Here is a 16,969-nt window from a genome sequence, read left to right as displayed (position 1 = left end):
AATGGCATCTTTTTGTTCTGTCTCGAAAGTTAAAGCTTTTCAAATGGTTTTTAGAATTTCAAATTCTAGTAGATGATTCCAGCAAAATGCCCTATTGTGCGCTTTATCTTCACAAGTGGTATAAATGCCTCTCCAGTCTCGTATCTTAGTCCTGTCACTTCCTTTGCCTCTCCATATATACTCACTAAGAGACTATTTAATCCAAAGGGAACAGCTCAATTGTCTTAAAAGTGCTATCAACACTATTAAAATATGTTTATAGACTGCATGTATCACTTGTTTACCCAAATAGTAGCATAAATATCTGTTTTTAGAAAGCTTTATCATAAATCTTTCTATATGATTGGATTCTTAAGCAAGGGTATGATTAGGAAATAAACCATTTCCCCCCCTTGGCTAGTTCTAATGAAAGCTTTCCAACTTAAACATTGTGTTTGAACACTTCTTCCATTCATAGCATGTGCCCATCAAAAAGCGCTTTCTGTTTGCAGTGTGTCAGCTGTACTATTTATAACCTAGTTAACAATGCCAACTAGAGGCAGTAAAAGGTGTGTGTTTCATATGCAAATTCCTAGCAGTAATTTCTACAATTACATATAGTTGCTTGCTCTATTATGTTTAACATCAGCATTATAAAACTGACTACAGGAAGTAGAAAGTGGTCTAATATTACATTTTACATTCTTGTATTGCTCAAAAGTTGTATTGAATTAATCAGAAAAATGAAATTTAAAGAGTGCAAAGTCAAAGTACCCCAGTTTGTAATGGACATTTTCACATAACGGGACCCGTCGCTTTGATCACCTGCAACAGTCGCTGTTCAGACCAAGAAGCTCACTGTGTCACATAAGCTCTTCTTTCTGTTTTGTCTCCAAATTTGTGTTTTCCCAAACAATCCTCTTTGCTGCTTTTTTGTTTTACCAGATTGTGAGTCCCCTGACTTGGAAATCATGAATAGAGAAAGAAGAAACCAGGATAAATTTATGCTTTCTTTTCACTGATGTTCATTAAGTGTTACTATGTGCAAAACACTGTCTTTGCTGCAAAGATGACCACTGTCATGTGAGCTTCTTAGGATCAGATTCTCTCTGAAGGCAGTGGGATCTAACAAATAGAGTACAGGATCTGCATTCAAATACTAGCTTCTCCATAGGATGGTATCAGGCAAATTCCCCAGGTTTCTTCTTGCTTTCTTAGAGAAATGAAGACAGTCAGGCTTCCTCGTAAAATAGCTGAGTGCCCAAATGCCCTATCACTGCACCCATTACAGAGGTTGACTGTCAATAAATGGTCAGTAAAGGAATTGTGTTTTTATGATGACATAAGCAAGTCAAATAGAGAGATAGTAAAGGAGCAGTGGACTGCAAATTCTAATTAGAAGAATATAGATTATGAAAGTAGGTCTAGACAAAGAAGACATACAGATGGCCAACAGACACATGAAAAGATGTTAAACACATCACTTATCATCAGGGAAATGCAAATCAAAACTACAATGAAATACCACCACCTCACAGCTGTCAGAATGGCTAAAATCAACAACACAAGAAACAACATGTGTTGGTGAGGATAGGGAGAAAACAGAACCCTCTTGCACTGTTGGTGGGAACGAACGCAAGCTGCTGCAGCCACTCTGGAAGACAGTATAGAGTTTCCACAAAAAGTTAAAAATAGAGCTACCCTACAATCCAGCAATTGCACTACTGGGGATTTACCCAGAGTATACAAAAATACTAATTCGAAGGGATACATGCACCCCTGTGTTTATAGCAGCATTATCTACAATAACCATATTATGGAAACAGCCCAAGTATCCGTCAATTGATAATGGATAAAGAAGATGTAGTGTATATATACAATGGAATATTATTCAGCCATAAAAAAGAATGAAATCTTGTCATTTGCAACAACATGCATGCAACTAGAGAGTATTATGCTAAGCAAAATAAGTCAAAGACAAATACCATATGATTTCCCTCATATGTGGATTTTAAGAAACAAACGAGCAAAGAGAGAAAATAAATCAAGGAAAAGACTTTTTTTTTTTAAGATTTTATTTATTTGAGAGAGAGAGAGAGAGAGAGCACATAAGAGAGCAAGAGCTGGGGGTCAGGGAGAGAGGAAGAGGGAGAGAGAGAAGCAGACTCTCCACCGAGCAGGGAGCCCGATGTTGGGCTCGATCCCAGGACCCCAGGATCATGACCAGAGCGAAAGGCAAACGGTTAGCCGACTGAGCCACCAGGCCCCCCTAGAAATAGACTCTTAATTATAGAGAATAAACATGGTTACCAGAGGGGAGGTGAGTGGGGAATGGGTTAAATAGGTGATGGGGATTAAGGAGTGCACGGATGATAAGCACAGGGTGATGTATGGAAGTGTTGAATCACTGTATTTTACACCTAAAACCAGTATTATACTGTGTGTTAACTATACTGGAATTTAAATAAAAACTTTAAAAGAAACAAAGTAGGTTTAGAGACTTTATTAGGCATATAGGACAATCTAAGGTGAAAGGAGTTTAGATAGAGATGATTAGAGCCTACCCAGGTGCGTATCTTTATTTTTTTTTCCAGGGGTGTATCTTCCCCTCCCCCCAGGGGTGTATCTTTAAAAAGCAATATTTAAAGTTCAAAGACAAGCATAAGGCTTATCATTTGGGAAGTTATGGGGCTAGATGGTACCTATATTCCCATAATGTGGCATGTGAACCATCTGCATCAAAATCAGGGGCTTGTGTTCGCATCAGGGCTTTCCCCGGATGTACTGAGCCAGAATCTCTGCAGCTGAGGTGCCGGAATAACACTTCTCCAAAGCTTCCAAGTAATTTGCACGTCCAGTCCCATTTTGGATCCAGTGCGGGTAGATGACAAATTTCTAAGGCTCCATTGATGTTCTAATTCTTGCTGTGGTGCAGCAACAAGAACGTGAGCTTCACAGTAAGGCAGGTTCTGGGCAGATTGAAATGCTCAACGTTTAAGCCAGAACAATAAACATCTATGGAGAAAAACAAGTACCGCGTGACCTCCCTCAGCTATAAAACAAATATGGAGATGTAATGTACAGCATGGTGACTGTGGTGAATGATACTGTATTGCATATTTGGAAATTGCTAAAAGAAAATCTTAGAAGGTCTCATCACAAGAAAAAAAAACTTTGTAGCTATGTGCTGGTAATGGATGTCAACTAAACTTACTGTGGCAATCATCTCGTAATACAGTTGTCCCTTGAACAATGCAACTTTGAACTGTGTGGGTCCACTTACATGCAGATTTTTTCCCCAAAAATACAGTATTTGTAATGTATTTTCATTATGACTTTCTTTTCTCTAACTTACTTTATTGTAAGGATACGGTATATAATACATATACCATATGTGTTAATCAGTTGTTTATGTTCTCAGTAAGGCTTCCAGGCAACAGTAGGCTATTAATAGTTAAGTTTGGGGGGAGTCAAAAGTTATATGTGGATTTTCGTCTGTGGTGGGTAGTGCCCCTTACCCCAACATTGTTCAGGGATCAACTGTATGTACAAATATTTAATCACAGGGCGCCTGGCTGGCTCAGTTGGAAGAGCATGCAACTCTTGACCTCAGGGTTGTGAGTTCAAGCCCCACGTTGAATGTAGAGATTACTTAAAAATAAAATCTTTTTTAAAAAATCTAATCATTATGTTGTACACCTGAAACTAATCATATTGAAGTATTTATACCTTAATTCAAAAACAATACAGAGAGAGGGATGCCTGGGTGGCTCAGTCAGTTAAGCATTCAACCCTTGATTTCAGCTCAGGTCATGATCTCAGGGTGAGATCAAGCCCCATATTGAACTCTGTGATGGGCATGGAGCCTACTTAAGATTTTCTCTCTCTCCCTCCCTCTCTGCCTCTCCCCCCATCTAAAAAAAGGGGGGGGGGGAGTATAATGTGTAGTAAATGAAAAATGTAGAATAAAATGGCAGAAATAAGTACTTATATTAGAATGAATTATAATAAATATACATTAATTAAATTGACCAAACACTGTATGTTAACTATGCTAGAATTAAAATTTTTGAAAAAATTAAATAGACTAATTTAAAAAACAGACTCAGGGGGTGCCTGAGTGGCTCAATCAGGCCTCCAGCTCTTGATTTTGGCTCAGGTCATGATCTCGGGGTCCTGGGATCGAGCCCCATGTCAGGCTCTGCACTCAGCAAGGAGTCTGCTTGAGGATTCTTTCTCCTTCATCTTCTGCCCCTTCCCGCCTCCCCCGCCCCCGCTTGTGCTGGCATGCTCTCTCTCCTTCTCTCTCAAATAAATGAATAAATAAATCTTAAAAAAAATTCTGATTGGGTTAAAAAGTAAGATCCAATAATAAGTTATCTAAAAGAGAAACTTAAAAGACACAAAAAGTTTAAAAATAAAAGCTGGAAAAAAATTATGAACCAAAAGAAAAAAGGGGAAGAATCGTAATAGCTAACAATATAGAATATAGGGCAAAAAAATATAAGGGACAAAGCAGGACATTATATGCTGATTAAAGGAATAGAGTAAGAAGCTATAACCATCAAAAACATGTATGCACCTAACAAGACAACATCAAAATATACAAAGAAACAACTTTAAAAAATCTGGGGGAAATGGATAAATCAAGTTATAGTTTAAAGATTTTAGCCACATCTTTCAGAAATTGATAAATCAAGCACATAAAATAAATATATTGAAATTTCTGAAAAATTCAGTTAATAAGCTAAAGCCGTGAGGTATATATAGAACCCAGCACCCAAGGAATTATTTAATAATAACTAGCAGATTAAACTATGTGAAGATGTCCGTAGTTAACAATTTTTAGCCCATAGAAGTGGTAGTTTCATCTTATTTAACCTAAACCACATAGGTTGCTGAAGGGACCAAATCAGCTAATGTGTGTAAAACAATCAGCACAATGTCTAATTTAGTCTCCTTTGGTCTGTAGTCTACTGAATTCTTGCCTTGATTATTGGTTATCGTAAGTTAATTCAGTAAAACCCTACTGTAATTGGATAAGTGAGAGCCAAAGTATTCAGTAATGTGAAATGTAAGGTCACAGTTTTTTGTAAGGTTAACAACAAAATGACCAGTGTGGAGCCAGCTGGTGAGGAATTCTGGGAGTCCAGCTGCCATATCTAAGTTCAGCTGGACAAAGCTGTGATTTGGTGCCACCTGGTGGTGCTGGTTGGCTCCAATTTAAATATTGTTGGGGACAATTCTGAGTCCAGAGGCAGCAGGATAGCATCAGTGATTCCAGAAATGTCCCAATTAGTTGGCCAGATTCAGAGATTTACCTTGGAGAATACTGAGAACCAGAGACTCACTCTTCACCTCTTTTTCTGAAACACCTTTACATGCCTTTCCTTCACTTTCATGACCTTGGTCTCCACTCCAAGATCCCTATCCCCACACCTAGCATAGAACTTTAACCCCCACCCCTGACTCTCATCCCTGTCCTGTTCTCAAACAGGGGCTAGGCCCAGAACGGGAGCCAGTTGCCAATTCTGCATTACATCTAAAACTGTATTTTTGATGAGTGCATTATTATGGGGTTTTACTGTGCTTATCCCCTGAATGCCCACAACGTAGCACCATATTTTTTTTAATTTTAAAGCCTTTGATTACTGCAAGTGTTTCCGGTTGGCTATAAAAAGCCTTTATTAGGTTGAGACTAATTGAAATTCAAGCAGGAAAAATAAGGGAAGACCTGCAAAAGGCGAGATTTTCATCTGGAAAATATTAACCCTATTATATGAATGCTATGAAAATTTAAATTTATAGTTGCCTTTTGTGGATGATCTCTTGTTACCCGGCGGGCTCTGAACTTCTTCGTTCAGTTATGTCTTTGTTGAATTTCTCCGTTTGGGGGGACAGCTTTTCCTTCCTCGTATAAACACGTGGCCCTACCCCTGTAGTGTGGGCGTGGCCCCCGAACACACAAACTGGGCTTCTCAGCACCTGCGTGGAGGCGCGAGCCTGGAAAGGGGGTAGTGGTCAGTTATCGGTTACATTTCGGTTTCTGTCCCCATCACTCTTCCCGGGGTCCCTCCACGTGCGAGTTATGGCCGGGTCACTCCAACAGAGTCGGAGACAGGTGGCGTGAGAGCCCCGCCCTGCTCGGAGCCGCAGAGCTCGCGGTTTGAGGTCAGGCTCTTCTGGGCGTGTGGCTGCCGGAGGTCACGTTCGTCTTCGCTCCAACTGTCGAGCACCAGGCTGAGTGTGGAGCTTGGGAAGATTGCGGCGCGCAGCAGCGGAGCCCTCCTCTGCCCATTGTTCTCACCTTACCCGTTACTTCTGCCTGGCCTCTAACGCCACGGGCTCTCTGGTTTTGAGTCGAAAGGGCTATTTATAGTTTTCCAAATACCGCCTGCCGTTTCCGGCTCAGCTGCTGCCTGTGGTTTTCTCTGCTCAGAGTGCCCTTCACCCAGCCTTCGTGGGTCAGAATCCCGCTCAGCTTTCCCGAGGCCTCTCAGGACAGCCCCGTTCTTCTGTTCTTCTCGGAACCTTCCAGAGCCAGCGCCTCGCTCAGCCCTGGGCAGGTTCTCCCTCTGTGCCGCCTTCTGCTTTATATTACAGGTCTCAGGGTTCGAGGTTCATTCGTGGGGTAGGCTGAAATCTCTGTGCGGCCAGGGACTTGACTTACCCATTTGTTAATTCCCGAAAAGACTCAAAGCTTTGCCGTCGTAGGTGTTCAATAAATATTTGTTTGATTTTGAAAGCTTTTGTCACATTAAAACCGGTCGGGCTGTCTTCCAAAGAGTTCTCACCCTCTCCTGCCAACCGCATGGGTGCACGACCCTAATTTGGGTACTAAATGGCCTCCCCCACCTCTCTCTACAGTTGATATCAGCCAAATTCTGTCCCTGCAAAAATTCTCTGGGAATGTAGCCATTGGGAAAACACATTCACTTACTCCAGCCTAGACTAGAGATCCCTTTGGCACTGAAAGAATTTACTTACTTACCCAATGTCAAGGCTGAATAAATGCAGTTTCCCCCAGTACAAAGTTTACTTACTCAAAGCTGGGATTGCAACAAGCATCTTACAAAGAATTTGCATGGCTACAGAAGCTGTACCTTTTGGGGGTCTTCATTTTTCAACATTGAAATGTTGTTCAATCGTTGCATATCAACTTGGATGTAACATATTTTATTATAGGTACCATTTGAAAACTTCAGTATCTCCAGAAAGAGGTTCAGGAAATACCAAATGGGTGAGCCTTAGAGAATCACAGCCTAAGTGCCCTATCTGTCCCCAAACTGGTTATGAGTTTCTCCCTTGCACTGTACATAGGCCATTTATTTCTACTGATGCTAATACTTTCCTTTTAAAAAACTGTTTTTAATTTTATTGAAGAAAAGTCATGTCAGACCTCTCTAATTTCTAATGTAAGATATTCCGAAGGAAGCAGGTAATGTAGACTATTGGACTCCTCTGGTCCCTTTCCCTCGAATTCACACATACGAGTTCCAAAGGGCAATAATTCCTCTTTGCTCCCTGCTGATTGTATAGGTCAGGGGGTAATAAGGTCGTTTATTTGAAGGATTTTCATCGGGTGTATTTCTAATATTCTTGCCCCACTCCTGACCACTCAAATCAGTATCACAGTGAGACCAGCATCTCCCACCACCAAAGAAAATGATGAAACAAAGGGGATTTGAGTCTGAACTTTCTGCTCCCAAATTTATCATCTTCCTGGAGCACAAGGGTTGTATTGCTTTAGTCTTAAGCCAGTAATGGCTCAGTAATAATGTTAGTCCTTTAAGCCAATGACGGCTTGGTAATAACTAGTATCATGTGTTTACTATTAACTCGATAGATAAACCTTCAAGATATTACATATTTTTCAAAAACCTTATTACTGAATTCAGAAATTGCCCCTGGCAGAATCAGGAAAACAAGGTACTGTCCTAATAAAAGTAAATGTCACATTAGAATAAATTATTAAAAAGACACTGTGTTAGATACTTCTATTTTACTGTGAAAACTGGAATCGGATTAATTGGCTGAATTGGGATTTCCTTCCTAAAAGATTTTCCTAGTGCTTCCTTAGAAGCCACAGAGAAGTTCTCAAACTGCTATTTATAGATAACCTCAACTCAAATATGTTCAGCAAGATAATATTTGTGAGATATTAATCTGTATTTTTATTCTCCTGCCATTTCCCCCCTTCTCTTCCCTGCCTACAAGCAGAAATTCCCATCTGGGTCTATTGTCTTGGTGAAGGCCTGAGATGGAACAGAAAGCTGAAATCGCCCTCAAGCTTTTGTTTCCAAAAGCATCAGCCCCAGCAAGGAGATGATTTGAGCCGTAGGCAAAATGTCTTGGGCAGAAGCAGGAGGATCCCAGAGAGGGGGTGGGGAGGAGCGGGGCTGGCGTGGGAACTTTCCAGCAAGCTGGCTGGGAGGCAGGCCCGCGCTTCGAGAAGACGCGAATGTGAGCTATGGCCACAAACTAGAGGCCTGTGGGCTAGACCCGACTTTGTTTGGCTGTGTGAACTTAAGTCATTCATATTAAAAATCTGGGCAATTTCATACAAACTTCCAGGTTTGGGTTTCTCTAAAGTAATTGGTGGCTTTGGCCATACTGGATTCGGTCTATAATGGCACCAAATGGCTGCCTGCCTTAGATAAGGACCGAACCCTCTAGTCTGCCAGAGTCGCCACAGTCCCTGCCTTCTCCCCGCACTGACACCGAGGGTTACTCATCCTAACACTTGCACTGCTGTTTTCCAGACAGTAGAGGATGTTCCTCTTTACCCAAGGCTGTTTCCGTAAATGGAGAAACAGAAGATAGACTAAAGCTGGCTCACACTGAAAGAAACAGGGGAGCTAGTGCACTGTTTTGTAGACGTGAAGATGTTCTTATGTGTTGACTAGGCAATCCACCGGCTTCCCTCATGAATTCTGCTTGTTGCTTCCTGTAGGCATTTACATCCAGGATCCCTGTTCTAGGCAGCCTTGCAAAGAGATGACCCTGTCCCCGGTCGGGCTTCGCAGAGCCGCTGCCTGCAGGGCACAGCAAGCAGAATGAGGGGTGGCTTAGCCGGTGTGGCAAATGCCTGGAGGGCAGAGGCCCTTGGAAGCCCACTGAGGGTGGGGAAGACTCCAAAACAACGGGGCTTAAAATAGAAAGTAAATTATAAAAATAGTTATTTCATACACACAAGCGTATGAACTCAGATCTGCGCGCAATACCTTTATTATCTCATTGGCTTGGCTATTTAGCGCCGGGCTCTAGTGGCAGCAATGTGCACACGTGACAGAGGTTACCAGAACCTTCCTGGAGAAAGCAGGACGCATCGTTCTTTTCCTTGTGGATGGGGGAAAGAGAATGAACATTAGAATTGTGGTTTGGGGACCATCACCTGTTTTGGAATTATATGGTGGTATCTCTCCCTTTCTGCATGGAGTTTCGATTTAACATGGGGTCCTAGGGGGGCACCTGGGTGGCTCAGTTGGTTAAACGTCTGCCTTTGGCTCATGTCATGATCCCAGGGTCCTGGGATCGAGCCCCACATCGGGCTCCCTGCTCAGTGGGGAGCCTGCTTCTCCCTTTTCCTCTGCTACTCCCCCTGTTTGTGCTCACTTAGTCTCTGTCAAATAAATAAATAAAATATTTAAAAAATTAAAATAAAATAAAATAAAATAAAATAAAATAAAATAAAATAAAATGGGTTTCTATGGGTGTCTTCCAGACAGCATTCAGGCTGGGCATATGAACCTTTGTGTTTTTGCTGCTAAACTAGAAATGTATTTTTCAAAGCCCCAACTGTGACGTGCCTGGGTTAGTTATCTCAACAGTCCGCTTGCCTCGTTTATGACCAATAAAAATAACAGCTACCCTTTATTGAATTAACCTTCCGCCAGCCACTGTAGCAGAGCTACGCAGAACTGCCTTGTCTATCCCCACGCTGGAGGGTGGGGTTGCCCCATGCTGCGAATACGGAAATGGAAGCTAAAAGTGTAAGCAAGCTTCCAAAATCTCACACTGAACACACGTTGCAGTCGGAGTTCAAATCCAGGTCTGTGTGACTTTCTAAGCCCGGCACCGTACAGCTGGAAGCACAAAAGCGTTTATGACCACTTGGTATTTGCAGGACAGCAATCGGGCAGAGGGATGAAAGTATGAATGCAATGGCCACGTCTCCAAGGAGCAGCGAAATTAAATTAGGCACATTCTTTAGAAGTAAAAGGGAAGGTAGGTTCCTGCAGGGACAGGTTTTGCGAGAATCCTTGGATTGGTGCTGTGGCAGAGGAAGTCCCCTTGTCAGAACATTCACTCTGGGCCCCTGTGCTTCTGGGGTGCTGGGACTGAGTCCAGGTGAGCACGCCACTCTTTTCCCCATCGTTCATGACTTGAAGTGTATCCCCCAAAAGACACTGAAATCCTTACCCTCAGTATCTGTGAATGGGACATTATTTGCAAATGGGGTCTTTGCAGATGATCAAGTTGAGGTAAGATCCTTAGGACAGCTCCAGTCCGGTATGACTGGCATCCTTATAGAAAGGAGAAATGGGGAGGCCCCCGGGTGGCTCAGTCGGTTGAGTGTTGACTCTTGGTTTTGGCTCAGGTCATGATCTCCTGGGTCATTGGCTCTGGCCCCGCAGCAAGCTCTGTGCTCAGCGGGGAGTCTGCTTGCAAATTCTCTCCCTCTGCCCCCCCCACACATGCCCGTGCTTTCTCTCAAATAAAGCTTTCATAAAGAAATAAAATAAAAAGGAGAAATTTGGACACAGAGACAGGCACGTACAAGGGAAAACGATGTGAAGACGTAGGGAGAATGCCATCTACCAGCCAAGGAACACCCGAGGCTACCAGAAACAGAGCGAGGCCTGGAACAGATGCTTGTTCACAGCCCTCCCAAAGAACCAGCCTGGCCAACACCTTGATTTCGGTCTTCTTGACTCCAAAATTGTGAGAGAGTAAATTTCTGATGTTCTAAGTCACCCAGTTTGTGGCACTTGGTGACCCAGAATGTGACCCACATTCTGAAGCACCGTGGAGTCCAGTACAAGGGTGTCATGGAAGACGTGAATCACAGTACCATCAAGTAAGACCAGTTAGGCCGCGATAAGGGCTGTGTGCAAAAAAGGTCTAAGCGGGAGCACAGACCTGGGTGCTACTGACTCTGGTGGGGAAGGGGGTGGTGAAATCACAATAAGGAGGTTTTGAAGGAAGAACAGGCCTTGACCAGGGGACTATAAAAGCCTCGAGGCGCAAGCAGAAGGGGCAGAAATGCCCAGCCTGAGCAGGAAAGGAGTGCTCTGGCACTGCTATGTGTCTTGGAGTAGAATGGAGTTTTCTGAAAGGAAAAGATTAAATTCTATTCTAGTCAGCACTATTTCTGGTTTGAACAATTAAATTGGGAAATAACTAAATTGGAAAACAGCACAAGAACTAGTACTTAGGCCATAATGCAGGTCGTGCCAATTGCCAGGTATGCATCTGGAGCCTGGCACGTGTTAGGTCTGCAATAACTATTTGTTACATGAAAGAATGAGTTACAAACCATGTAATCTCTCCAGACATTTTTTGTTTCATCTGTTCAAAAATGGGCTGAATTGGTATGGGGAGGCAATATGCCTGTTCCGCCTCTCTCAGATCCGTGATCAGAGGCCAACAGGGTGACAAAGTGTGAAAACGCTATTGTTATGAACTCAGTGTTTATGTCCCTCTCCTCCCAAATTTGTATGTTGAAGCCCTAACACCCAGTGTAATGGTTTTTGAAGATGAGGCCTTTGAGAGGTAATGAGGCTTAGGTGAGGTCATAAGGGTGGGGCCCTCATGACAGGATCAGTGCTCTCTCTCTCTCTTTTTTTTTAAGATTTATTTGAGAGAGAGAGAGAGAGAGAGGGAGAACACACAAGAGCACGTGGGAGGGCAGAGGAGAAAAGAAAATCCCAAGCAGACTCCCCACTGAGTGTGGAACCCAACTCAGGGCTGAATCTCACGACCCTGAGATCATGACCTGAGCCAAAACCAAGAGTTTGGATGCTGAGCCATTGAGCCACCCAGGTGCCGCAGGGTCGGTGCTCTTATAAGAAGAAATACCCAAGGAGTTTGCTCTTTTCCTATCCGCCATGTGAGGACACAGCGGGAAGGTAGCTATCTGCAAACCAGGAAGACAGCTCTCCCCAGAACCAGCCGTGCTGGCACTCTGATCTCAGACTTGCAGCCTCCCTAAATGTGAGAAGATAAATTTCTGTTATTTAAGCCCCCTAGGGTAGGGTATTTGTTATGGCGGCTGGAGCAGACTAAGACAACAAGGGGAAGAGCTTCACGACTGTGAACTTTATGGAGCTCTATCTTGGGGAGGGGGCAGGGTTCTGGCACGTGGTGCAGATCCCACCATAAACTAGCTGCTCGTTTTTGGGCTCTTCCCTTATAACAGCATAGGGGGTACAGGGACATCTCCCCGAACCATTCATACAGACTAGGACCCATCCTGCTCCTAATGTTTCACCCTTTGTTTCTTCCTCTATTAAAAAAAAAAAAGGATGAGGAAAGGAACATGATATTTAACAGCAATTTATGTATTCTTTCAGCAGGTATTTACTGAGAATTGACTGTGTCTGAGGCACAGAGCCAGGTACTTGGAGACGGAGTGTTGGGACATGGTCTTGCCCTCCAGGAGTTTACAGAAAGGCACTGAGAGCTTCCTGGGAGCAGAGCCTCTGAGTGAGCTCAGGCTGCCGTAACAAGACATCACAGACTCAGGGCCTTAAACCACAGACCTTTATTTCTCATTATTCTGGATGCCAGAAGTCCAAGATCAGGGTACCAGCAGGTTGGTTTCTCCTAAGGCCCCTTCTCCCTGGCTTGCAGATGGCCACCTTCTTTTCATGTCCCCTGATGGCCTTTTCTCTGTGTGCATTGCTGGTGACTCTCCCTCTGCTTTTGAGAATACATGAGAGACTCTTAATCATAGGAAACAAACTGAGGGTTGCTGGACAGGAGGGGGGTGGGGGGATGGGCTAACTGGGTGATGGGCATGAAGGAGGGCACGTGATGTAAGAGCACTGGGTGTTATATAAGCCTGATGAATCACTGACCTGTACCTCTGAAACCAGTAATACATTATATGTTAATTAATTGAATTAAAATTTAAAAAAATACCAGTCATTGGACTGAGGCACACCCATATGACCTCATTAAACATTAATTACCTCTTTAGAGAGTCTATCTCTAAACACAGTCACTTGGGGAGCCTAGTTGGCTCAGTTGATTAAGCATCTGCCTTCAACTCAGATCATGATCCCAGGGTAGTGGGATCGAGCCCCACATCAGGCTCCCTGCTCAGAGAGGACTCTGCTTCTCCCTCTGCCCCTCCCCCAGCTTGTGTGCGCACTCTCTCCCTCTCTCTCAAAAATAAATAAATTTTTAAAAAGTTATTTAAAAAGATACAGTCACTTCCTGAGGAATATTGGGGGTTAGGAAGTCAACACATGGATTTAGGGGGAGGTCAGAGTTGAGTTCCTAACAGCTTCTATGACAGGGAAAGACAGGCGCTGTGGAAGCGCAGAGCAGGCGCCTCTCGCCCGGACTTGGAACACCCGAGGCCTCTCGAGGGAGAGAGCTAAGCCCCTAACTGAAGGGTGAGGCTGGCGGCAGGGGCTGCTGTTCCGAACAAACATACTCTGGGAAGCACAAACCTGTGTGGTGCACTTTTCTGTGGCCTCTGACGTTTTTTTTTAAATCTGTTTGGCCTTTGGTAGGAATAACAAAGAGGAACCCGAAAACATCATTCCAGAAGCCAGTGTGCCCTGGGCAAGCCACCTTTCCTTTTTGCCTCAGCTTCCTTCTTGCTATAATCAAGCAGTCGGCATTTATTATTTCTCAGACCTTAATGGGCCTTGATTCTAGGGAAATCCTTAGGTATAGTCACAGTTACTTCTAGAAAATACTGACAGTTCAGAAGCCTGGGGAAAGGGAGCCACGAATTCTGTAGCCAAATGCCACATTTACTTTCGGAGCATTATTAAGATCTCTCTCTTTTTCTCTAAGAAGAACGTGTAGATAAAGGGGAGCCTGGTGACAGAGGTAAAACCAGACTCTCACAGCAGCTCTGCGTGACTTAGCTACACCGGGGTGCCGTTTGCTCTGTAGGCCGTGGTGACGACTCAGGCTTTAGTCTCTGGGAGGGGGTAGAAGGCTGCAAAACAATGGATGCCCATTGTGGGCAGAAGTAAAAGCCAACACGACCCAAAGGTATTATATGAAAAAGTAAACATCCCTCTTTTCTCCTTACCAACCTATACCTCGGGAAGCCACGGCTCCCGTCTTCCAGATCATCTCACTTACGCTGAAATACATGTATGTGTTCTCCTTTTTTTTTTTTTTTTTTTTTTAACGAAGATAGCATTACGCTATGTACGTAGCCTGGCACACAGGGGTGTGAGAGTCCCTGGCTCCAGGGGTCCCAAACAGACCGGGCTCAGCCAGTCACCACTGACAAAATCCAAAGGCAGAGAAACAAGTGGTGGTGGAACAAGAAAAGACTTTAAAAACATTTTTAAAAATAACCTCTAGGGGCGCCTGGGCAGCTCCATCAGTTAAGCATCTGCCTTCTGCTCAGGTCATGATCCCGGGATCTGGGGATCGAGCCCCACATCTGGCTCCCAAGAGGGAGCCTGCTTCTTCCCCTCCCTCCCACTTTGCTCATGCTCTCTGTCAAATAAATAAAATCTTGTATTAAATAAATAAATAATAAATAATCTCTATACCCAGACCTGGGGCTCAAACTCATGACCCCAAATCAAGAGTTGCATGCTCTTCTGTGCCAGTCAGGAACCCCGAACAAGAAAGGAATTTACTTCCATGAGGCCAACAGCAGAAAGAACGAGGAATAGTCTCTAAGACTGTCTCCAAAGGGCTGAAACTAACTTAGGTTTATGTAAGGAAAATGTGGGACAAAGGTGGGCGGGTACCTGCTGGCAGGCTGTGAAGGTCCAAAGGATCAGTGTCCTGGAGTCAATCCCGGGTGGGGTCTTGTAGGCTCAGGGCAGTGCTTATTAGTTCAGGGGGATAGTTTTGGTTCCCAGCAAGGGATGCTTTGCTCTCAGGGTCTTTCACCTGAGCCTGGAGACACACTGGAAAGAATCCAGCTAGAAAGTTTGAGGTCAAAACGGAAGCAACCCAAGTCCTCTTTCAAAAAGATCCCTGTCTTTTACTCAATAATATGGCGTAGACATTCTTCTGTCTCTGTAGGAAAGAGTACTTCTCTTTCTAAAGCCTATATAGTATGCCATAGCATGTGTCATTTATTGAACAATTTTTCATATGCTCTCCCATTTTTTTTTTTTTCTAACATGAACGATCCTGCAATGAACATACTTTCAGATGTAGCTTTGGTTGAGTATTTCCCCGGGAAGGATTCCTAGACGCAGAATCACTGGATCTCGAGTTCATTTCTATGAGGTGTTTCATTGTATAGACAAAATTTTAAAAAGGCCAGATAAGACCAAAAAAAAAAAAAAAGTGTGTGTCTGTGTATCTATACCATTTCATTTAAAGAATCTTTTGACCGACAGCATGAAGTAATTTCTTAAAAATTGGCCGGTTACTAGAATAGTATGTCTCCTTTTTCTTCTTTTTTTAATGGGCACTGATTGGCTGGGAAACCAGCCTCCCCTTACTCCCTGCTTCCTGCCAGTCACAGCTGTGTGATCAGCGTGGGGACTCCTGACTGCAGGCCCTTGGGCGCCCCTCTGGGCATGGGGGCCCTGGTGGCTGCAAGGCCTCCAGCCAGCACTCTGGGCTCAGAATGAGCTGTAGTTCAGATTGGCATTTGTTTTCTCAAGGGCTTGAAATTGAGAGCGGGTTTGCAGCAATTTTCACTCTTCCTAACGTTTCTTTTTGCAGAATCCTATTGTGCAAGCCAGATATTCAACTAAAATCAAATCTTAATGGCTGTGTTGGGTACTTAAAATCTCAAGCTGCTATAAATTATTAAATAGTCCTTCAACACAGAAGAAGAACTGCCCAGCACAAATTTTCTGCAGCTTTTTCATTCAAAACTTAATCTTTCCCTCCATATTGGGTCGTTTACCGGCTCCGGATTCCCCTAAAGGTAGTTCTCCCCGCCCCCAACCTCACCCCCAGCACACAAGGGGTTAAACTGAACTCCCGGGGCCCAATTTCCCAAACAAAAGCCAGTTTTGCAAGTTATTTTTCAAGGTGTGTCTTTCCCTGAGTTCTATTTAATAAAGTTAATACACGTTCCCACTTCCCTTCTTTCTTCCCTTCCTACTTTTCTGTTGTCAGTATTCATGGAATCCGAATCTGTCAGCTACTTCTGTTTGAAGTAGAAGAATTGGCAAAATTATACATGGAGCAGGCCAGAAATAAAGTGGAAATGTCTCACAAGTAACAGAGAAATCTGTTGCGTTGTTTTAAGACTTAACTACTGAGAAGAAAAAAAAAAGCCCTACTAAATATTGTCTTGGCAACTATAAATATATTTTAGCGATGATAAAAACCTTTAGAATAGCAGTTACAAGATATCCGAAACCTAATGCCTATCTGTCTGCCACTCTCAATTATATATATTTACATTATATATATCCCATTCTTCATTAAATGCAGTGCAATTTTCCTTTTGAGTTGTTACAATGTGTTGCGTGAATCCTTTCTAAGGCCAAGGAGCTGATTTTCCCCCCGTTGCATTTGACTCAGGTAAGATTGAAACGAGCGCGTTAGATCAACTGCAGCAACTCTAGTTTGATAACTTGAAAAATGCATTTCTAATTAAGAAATTTCCAATCATGCAGATATCCGAAACTCGGGTTATTCTTTTTTTTCCCCAGGTCTTTCCATACATCCCCGTGAACCAGGAACCGTCACTCCTACTGACTTCTTCCGGTTGTGTTGTGCAGGAATTGTGTTTTTATACCTCATTCCTCTCCCCACCTTACTCCATGTTTATTCATCTTTTTTTAGAAGCCATTACTTTTATCCACTT

This window comes from Ursus maritimus, unplaced genomic scaffold (genome assembly GCF_017311325.1).
Source record: "Ursus maritimus isolate PB19 unplaced genomic scaffold, ASM1731132v1 scaffold_13, whole genome shotgun sequence".
Classification (NCBI taxonomy): domain Eukaryota; kingdom Metazoa; phylum Chordata; class Mammalia; order Carnivora; family Ursidae; genus Ursus; species Ursus maritimus.
Note: the sequence above shows the minus strand (reverse complement) of the source record.